The sequence below is a fragment of the Tupaia chinensis genome, unplaced genomic scaffold (assembly GCF_000334495.1).
Source record: "Tupaia chinensis unplaced genomic scaffold, TupChi_1.0 Scaffold000161_1, whole genome shotgun sequence".
Taxonomy (NCBI): Eukaryota; Metazoa; Chordata; class Mammalia; order Scandentia; family Tupaiidae; genus Tupaia; species Tupaia belangeri.
Window position 1 is genome coordinate 2669802 of NW_006159632.1, and position 8051 is coordinate 2677852.

Here is an 8051-nt window from a genome sequence, read left to right on the forward strand (position 1 = left end):
TGGGAAGGTGGGGGGAGGGCGGAGGCGGCGGGGAGGCCGGCCCCGGCGGGAGGCTGGCGACAGGAGGAGTCTATCAGCCCCGTGTGCAGAGCCAGATACGGAGCTGGGCTCGATAACGGGCAGCGGTCGCTCTGTGGCCTCGGCAGGGGGAGGTGTCGGTGAGACGAGGGCACCTGATGCCACCGAGCACGAGCCTCACAGGGTGCAGGGCCCACGCCATCCTCGCTGAGCCCACACGGCTGTGGATGTGTCGCCACGCTGGAGGCATGCTCTGGCCTGCAATGGCTGCGGCCTTCGAGGCTGGCACGGCTGTGGTTGTCTACACTCGCTTCCACCAGTGCCGGCCACATACAGCCAGGGTGGCAACAGGCTGGAGACACACAGACACCAAAGGCCAGTACCCTGTCAGGGCCTCACCCCACCTCGACCGGCCAGACGAGCATTCACACGTGAAGTCCTGAGGGCGACTGCTCTGGCCCAGGGTAGGTGATCGGCGTGGCAAGTCGGGGCCTGGCAAGTGGAGACTCATGGGGGGCCTCGGCCACGTCTCCTGCACACCAGCTTCGAGCTCGGGCTACACGAACGAGGTGGGGCCTGCTCCATCCTCCTGGGCCTGACTTGGATTGCGGCTTTCCCTAATGGGGAGTTTCTCTGGACCTCGTGCAGCTTCACAGCTGGGGGAAGGGCTAGCAAGCTTTGAGTCCTCACCTTGCTGTCACCAGCCGTGAGACCACAGCGCCGCCAGCAAACTCGCACGTCCGCTTGCCTGTCCATGGCACAGGAGCGCAGCCCTCTTGGTAGGGCTTGGTGAGAATCAGAAGTAGCACTCAAAGGGGCAGACGGCAGCTCTGGAAACTCCTGTGGGTGTTCTGGCCTTCCGAGATTAACCCCTGAGGGTTGTGGAGGGCTGCACGTGTCGATGTGGGGTGCTTCAAACAGGCTGTGGCTTTAAATGAGAGATGGCTTCTGCAGCAGAGAAAAGTCCATGCCCTGCAAGCAGAGGGCAGCCTGCTCCATTAGCAGGACACCCACAGGAGCCCAGACCGAGAGACTGTCTGAGCCTGACCACAGGTTGCCCAGACCTCCCCATCCTTTCCCCAGCGGCCATCCTTGGGGAAATGCCCCTTCACTGTGGTCAGCAGCTGCGGCGTGACAGCGAGACATGCAGGTGGCCAGGACACAGCCCGACTCTGCATGGCTGCCCCGCAGGTGCAGGACAGTGGTCCTCACCTGTGCTCATGCCTGAGCCCACCGCTGGGTCGTACCCGTGGCCTCCCTGCTGCCACTGGCTGGGAGACCGGGAGGCCCGCGTGCATTTGCTCAGATCCTTTGTCTTAGAGGTGTGTCTGGGAGGCCGTGGCCTGGGCTGCCAATGTCGTGGAGGGCCACGGTGCCAGGGCGCCAAACCCGCGGCAGGAACGGGCACAAGGAGAAGCACGGGAGGCCATCTGGGAAGATGTGCAAGCTGCTCTTAAGGCAGGAGTCGGGCTGAGCCCCAGACGAGCTCGTGGCTTTTAGTTGTAAGTTTGCGATTGTATTTCTTGCACAACAAAGCTACATTAGGAATTGCAGACTAAATAAATAGAGAAAGAATAACGGATGGCCCTAACGGCGGCTATCTATCACCCGTGAAAACACGGTCCTGCTCTGGCAACGAAGCCAGCGACCTAAATATTAACGAGGAGGGTGCGTTACAAACACTTAGTTATATATTACTATCACCGTAAAGTCATTGCAATAGAAAGACAAACCGTTTTTTATTTTAACTATTAATATTCATCAAATGTTAATGAAAATACCTAACAAATAATTATGAAAAACACATTGCTTAAGTAATAAAGATGAAAGAGATGATAATTGTTGTGAATATTTAATCTGCAAAATAAAGAACAAACCATTAATAAGACTTAATTATGTCATTAAATATTTAATTTTACTTTCGCTACTAAATTTTGTTTGCATTTTGCATATTTTAAACGTAAAAACCTCCTTAACAAGATTTGTAACTTCAGCAACATCAAACGCCAGCGACTTAGGTTTGACTCGCCGCCTTCATCAAGCTGCCCAGACTCGTTCCATCAGCACGGGCAGCGGCGCTCAGTGCGGCTTACTGCAAGCCCTGCCTTGTCCGTGAGCGGAAGCTTAGTCCTTGGTTCTAGGCTATACCCACAAAGCAAGGCCCATAGGGTGAGGACAGCCACTGCGCTCTCCCTCCCTTCTGTCTCAGGGACCTCCGTACGCGTCCCCACCATCGTCACGAGGGCTCCGGTCTGGCCTGGCTGAGAACAGGCCCTGGCACTCCATGGCAGACTATCCGCTTCCCCACGATCGCCCCGCCCCCGCACCTCCTGCCTCTACGGAGTGTCCGTCATGTGCCAAAGGTCACGGAGGGCAGTTCCTCTCCTGGCTCTCCACACAGCACTCCGGGGCAGCCCAGGGCTTTCGAGTCTGCTGAGAGCCAGGGAGCCTCGACTGGCTCACCCACTGGAGGCCCCATCACGCCCCGCGCCATCCCTCCTGCGCCCCTCACTGCCTGGCCAGAGGAGCCCAGACATGCAGAGGTCCTGAACAGCCCTGGTTGGGGGGCAGCGCAGCAGGAAGGGCCCAGGCTGGGCCTCTCCTTAGGGCCCTCTGCCCAGAGGACAGTGAGTCCCGACTAGTCACGACTCAGGCAGGCAGTTCGGGGCCTGGCTCGGAGGGCCCAGAAGGAGGATCGGGCAGGGAACCAACGGCAAGGCCCAGGCCCCTGAGCCTCTCCTGGGATGAGTGATTTCAGTCTAAGGCCCAGGAGGGTCTGGACAAACCCAGCCCACTTGTCCAGGCAGTGTCTGACCTGTAAGCCTGGAGGGGCAGGGCCTCCTCGTCCCGACACCAGGACGGCAGGGAAGAAACCAGAAATCCTCGGAGCTGTGCTGTCCAGCCATGAGCATCAGCATCGGTGGGCCTAGAGCCCCCTCCCTGCTCCTTTCGGGATTTGGTGACCTGCTCCCAGGCCCAGAGGCGTGGCCTGGACGCTGAGGATGCGAAGGACTGTGTGCTCCTCTGCCGTCCACGGCTCAAGGCTCCTGGCTACACCAGGCTTGCGGGGACCCTCAACCTCGCCAATCTGCAGAGCTTACTCCCTGGTTTCCCTTCCTCCTGGCTGGGGCCCTGCTGCTGTAGGGTGGGCCCTGGGGTCCAGGCAGACCACGGCCCTGGGAGCCGTCTGCACCAAGGCGGTGGGCCTTTTCCTGCGAGTCCTCAGGCCAGGTGACGCAGTGGTAGCTGTGTAAGGACCGCCGCGCCAGACAGAGCGGTGGGTCACTGCCTCTCCTCGGCAGAGAGCCCTCCTATGGCTGCCCGCCCCGGGACTGGGCACTCCTTGCCCAGGGCTCAGTCAAGTGTGTGGTAATGCCGGCTGATCGGTCAGTTGGCTCAGACCTGGGGATGGGGCGCCCATGAAGCCTGAAGGCTCCCCCCTGCCTTCCTCTTCTGCCTGTGTGTGTGTGTCTCTGTGTCTCTGCGTGTGTCTCTCTGTGTCTGTATGTGTCTGTGTATCTGCATGTGCCTCTCTGTGTGTGTCTGTGTATTTGTGAGTGTGTGTAATCTGCTCCCATCATGACCAAAGTCGTGTTGAGAGTGAGCACTGGGTAGACCTATTTCTGAGCTTGCTTCTCTGCTTTCCCGTGGGCTGTGATGGAACATTCCAGAGCTGCACCATCTCCGACAGCACCCCCGCTGGAGAAGGAGTCCTTGTGTGGCGCGTCGAATGGGCTGCAGGCACAACACGCACGCAGAGTTCAAAGATTCTGCATGAAAGAAAGAGTCTAAAAGTTATCAATATTTTTTGTTTATTTTGTCAAAATGATCATATTTCAGATATATTACAGTCAAATAAACTATATTAAAATTCAATTTACCTGTTTCTTTTATTTTTAAGTAAGGCTAATAGAACATTTTAACACAATTTTTTCAAGCTTATTTATTTATTTCTTCACAAGTGAGAAAGAGACAGATGGAGAAAGAGACAGGGAGAGAGACACGTCTCAGCAGGTACCATAGGGCTTCCACCCTGGGCTTTGGCACCAAATTTTATCCGGCACATGCCAGGGTACCTGGGGAGGTCTCAGGACTCAAACTAGAAACCTTTCCGTGTGGGAGCACCTTGCAGAGCATCGCACTTTACCGTACGCCGCAGTGAACTGTGTACATGGCTCCCACCCGACCAGTGCTGGGCAGACTGCTCTCCAGGCCTGAGACGTGTGGACAGAAGGCTCATGACTTGTCAGAGCCTCCTGAGCCGGCGAATGGCTTCCCCGTGTTAACACCCACGCCGAAACCCAGCGAAGTGGGTTAATGTGAGCAGGCTCTGGGCTGTCCTCGCAGCCGGCACCCGGGCACGGTGGGGGTGGCCCGCGTCTTCCCAGCCGCCCACAGAGCAGTGCGCGTGCTGCCCTGCCCCTGCCGTGACCACACTCCCAGTCCTGTCAGCAACAAGGTGCTTCGTCATTCCAGGGAGGATGGCTGGCCACAGAGCCATGTCCCAAAACTGGGGCCTTGCCCTGCCCGAGGCTGCTGCCCAAGGCCACAGCCACACTGAGCTGAGCAGGCCGGGGTCACCCCCTGAGCAGACAGGCGTCCCCCGCCCACGTGTGTCCGCGAGGCCCTGGCCCTCCCACCCGCAGCTCAGGCAAGCCCTGCGCTCCGGCCTGGCTCCGCGTCCCCTGTCAGAGACGGGCAGTGCCGCAGTGTCCCGCTTTGATGACCCGTGAGGGCTCCGCGCCTCGTACGCCTCCCTCTGATAGCCAGTCCGCTCTTCCCTGCGCTGCTTTTACACCGGTTTCCATAGTAACAGCCTCTATTGTGTCCCTGGCTGCAAGAGAAATCGTGCAGATGTTCGCCAGGACTCCGCACCTTCCAGGAGCATTTCCACGGTCTCCCCGTCTGCCCTCACTGCCCCTCCTGGCCTTTCCTCCTCCCGGCAGCCACCCCTTCCCCAGTCCCTGGCCCCTGGGAAGGCAGGGGTCTCTGCAAATCCCACTTCCAGTGGCTTCCCACAGGGGGGCACGCACGGACCACTGCCCCCGTCACCACGACAGTGCCCTGACCGAAAAGCCCACCTCGCTCCCGTCCCCACACCCCAGCCACAAGAAGAGCCGTGACCACCCTGCCAGTGGGGACGTCCATGCATCCTTGGAGAGGCCAGCCACCTTTCCTGGCCAGTGAGGAGGGCAGGACAGGGGCAATACAGCACACATACTCGTGCAAACACACACGTGCAAACGCACACACGTGCCCATCAGGGCTCTGAAGACCACAGCCGCCGATGCCCCCCCCCCCCCCCAGACGGCAGCTCTGCAGCAGCTGGCGGGCAGCAGGGTGGGCTGAGCAGGCATCTCCAGCGCTGCCCGAGGGCGCCGGGCCCGCTGTCCCCGGAGCTGGCCGTGCCTCCCTGATGGCGCAGCCTAACGGCCCAGCCGGCCATACTAAACTCTCAGCAGCGGGCTGACTCCTCGCAGCGGCATTTCTTCACCTACAGCAAAGTCCGCGCTATTTTTAGCAGCTGATGTCAGAGGGCTGTTTGGACTCTGGGGACTGGCAGGAAGCCACCTCTCACATGATACATGAAATCACTGATAAACGCTTCTTTTCACCAAAAGGAAAACAGCTTCATAAATGCGGCCCTTCTGCTTCCATCTTCCTCCCTCCCTCTCCCACCCTCCCTCCGCCCAGCCAGCCCTCTGCCTCCACCTCCCCCACCCTGAGGCACAGCTAGGTGGAGCCTGTGAAGTGGAAATGAGCAGCTCCCTCTCCTGATCAGACGTGCAGGGTGTCCCCCTCTCCTCAGCCTGGAAGGCCGCCCAGAGCTCCTGAGGCAGGCCTGCACAGAATGGCGCCTCCTCGTGGGGGCTCTGCAGGCTGGTGTGTTGCAGCGTTGCAGGCGAAGGTGGGAGCTAGGCAGTGATTCAGGATTGTCACTAAGCACAGAGGGCCCCTGCCCTGACTGCACAGTGACCAAGGCGGAGAAGCCGTGGGGGCCCCAGCTCTGCAGCCTGTCCAGCCCGAGGCCTCCATGCCAGCTCCCACGCCTGTGGTGGTGGGCTTGGGGCCCGGAGTGGTGCCCGCCTGCTCTGCTTTGCCCGCCGGGCACTGGCCCTGCGCCCGCTGCTGGGTTCCAGGCATACACGAAGATCAGGGCCCCCGCCCACCTGCAGAGCTCTGCCGCTCCGGCGTGAAGCACAGGCGTTATGACCCTCTGTCCCGAGTAATGCCCACGTCACTACTGACCGCAAAGCCACTGAGCTCCTCTCAATGACCTCCTCGGCGAGCTCAGTGACCCCGCAGCCATCCCCAGGTGGCACGCACAGCTTCGTCCCAGCTGTCCAGTGGCCCCGGCTCTGACACTGCAGGTGTCGTGGAGAGGAGGGACAGGTCAGCATCCCGCTCCGTTTCTCAGCTACCTCCTGAAGTTCCCATCTGGCACACGCACTGCCGAGGCTCAGCAACCCCGGCACGGCGGCCCCAGTGCAGCCCTGGAGGGACGAGAGGGTCTGAACATGCCGCAGCGACACCAGCCCCGCCAACACGAGTGCTGCGCTCACCTTCATCTGGGGCGAGCCATGTCTGTGCACGTGGATGGCTGCCTCAGCATTTCGCTGGACAGACAGACAGACAGATGCTGGACACGGACATCATTGGTCAGTCAGTGAGAAGCCCCAGGAGGGGCCCGAGGAGTGGCCCCCCCGCCCTCCCAGCCAGTCTGAGCCTGTATGTGCCCGAGGAGGCCCGAGGAGGCCCGCTCTGCTCTGCTCAGGGCTTCCCCTCTGAGGGTGAGGGCCGTGGGCACAGGTACCCTGCACCTCTCCACGGGCTGCAGCTTGGCTCTGAGTCACTTGGGGAATTAGCTCCTCTCTGAGAAGCGACTGTCCCCTCCCCTGGCGAGGCCAGCAAACTCCCCTCAGCACAGAGACCTTCCAGAACGCTCCCTGAGTTGGGGCTGGCTTTTCAGGGCCCCAGAAGAGCCAACGAGCAGCTCTCCTGTGGGTGCACATCTGCCCCTCGGAGCTGCTCTCTGGCCTGCGTGGGCCGGGGCCCCTCCCAGAGAGGGTCAGGAAGACGTCTGCTTGTGCAAGACCCGTCCTCGTGGCGCTTCCCTCATTGCAATCACCCAGGTCTCGTCTGCCTCCCACAGAGCACCACATGGCAGGGGAGAAGCCCCCAATGGGCGCTGGCCCCGGGCTGCCGTGGTCTGTTTCACCCCATTACCTTGGAGGGACATGGGAAGGCCAGGCAGGGGGGCGGACTGAGGAGGGCTAACCATTTAGTCCTTTGGGGAGAGCACGGCACACCTTGTGGGGCTGCTCGGGGACACGCCGGGTGGGTTGGGAGGAGAGGGCGGTGGGACTGCGGGCAGGAGCTTTGCTGGGGTCCCGTGGACGGGCCAGCAGCCCTGTGGGAGGCACCTCCACTGCGAGGACTGAGCGTGGGGCCTGGCACTCCAAGACTTGGGCGTCCATAGCGTGGAACTCCAGAGAGGCAGAACTGTGAGCGTGTGAGCGTGTGTGCGTGAGTGTGTGAAGGTGTGAGTGTGAACGTGTGAGAGTGTGTGCGAGCAGGTGAGTGTATTATGAATGTGTGTGAATATGTGGGTGTGAGTATGTCTGAAAGTGTGAGAGAAGCAGACCTGGGAGTGTGTGGAAGAGTGTGTGTGAATAAGTGTATGAATGTGTGAAAGTGTGAGTGTGTGAGTGTGTGCAAGTGTGTGGATGTGAGTGTGTCCGAGTGTGTGAGAAGCAGAGCTGTGAGTGTCTGAGAGTGAGTGTGAGTGTGCAAGTGTGTCTATGAGAGTGTGTGTGAATATGTGCATGAGTGGATATGTGTGAGTGTGAGCGTGTGTGAGTGTGAGTGTGTATAAGTGTGAGCGTGTGGTGTGAGTGTGTGAGAGAAGCAGAACTGTGAGCATATGGAAGAGTGTGTGAGCGAGTGTGAGTGTGAGTGTGTATAAGTGTGAGCGTGTGGTGTGAGTGTGTGAGAGAAGCAGAACTGTGAGCGTATGGAAGGGTGTGTGAGCG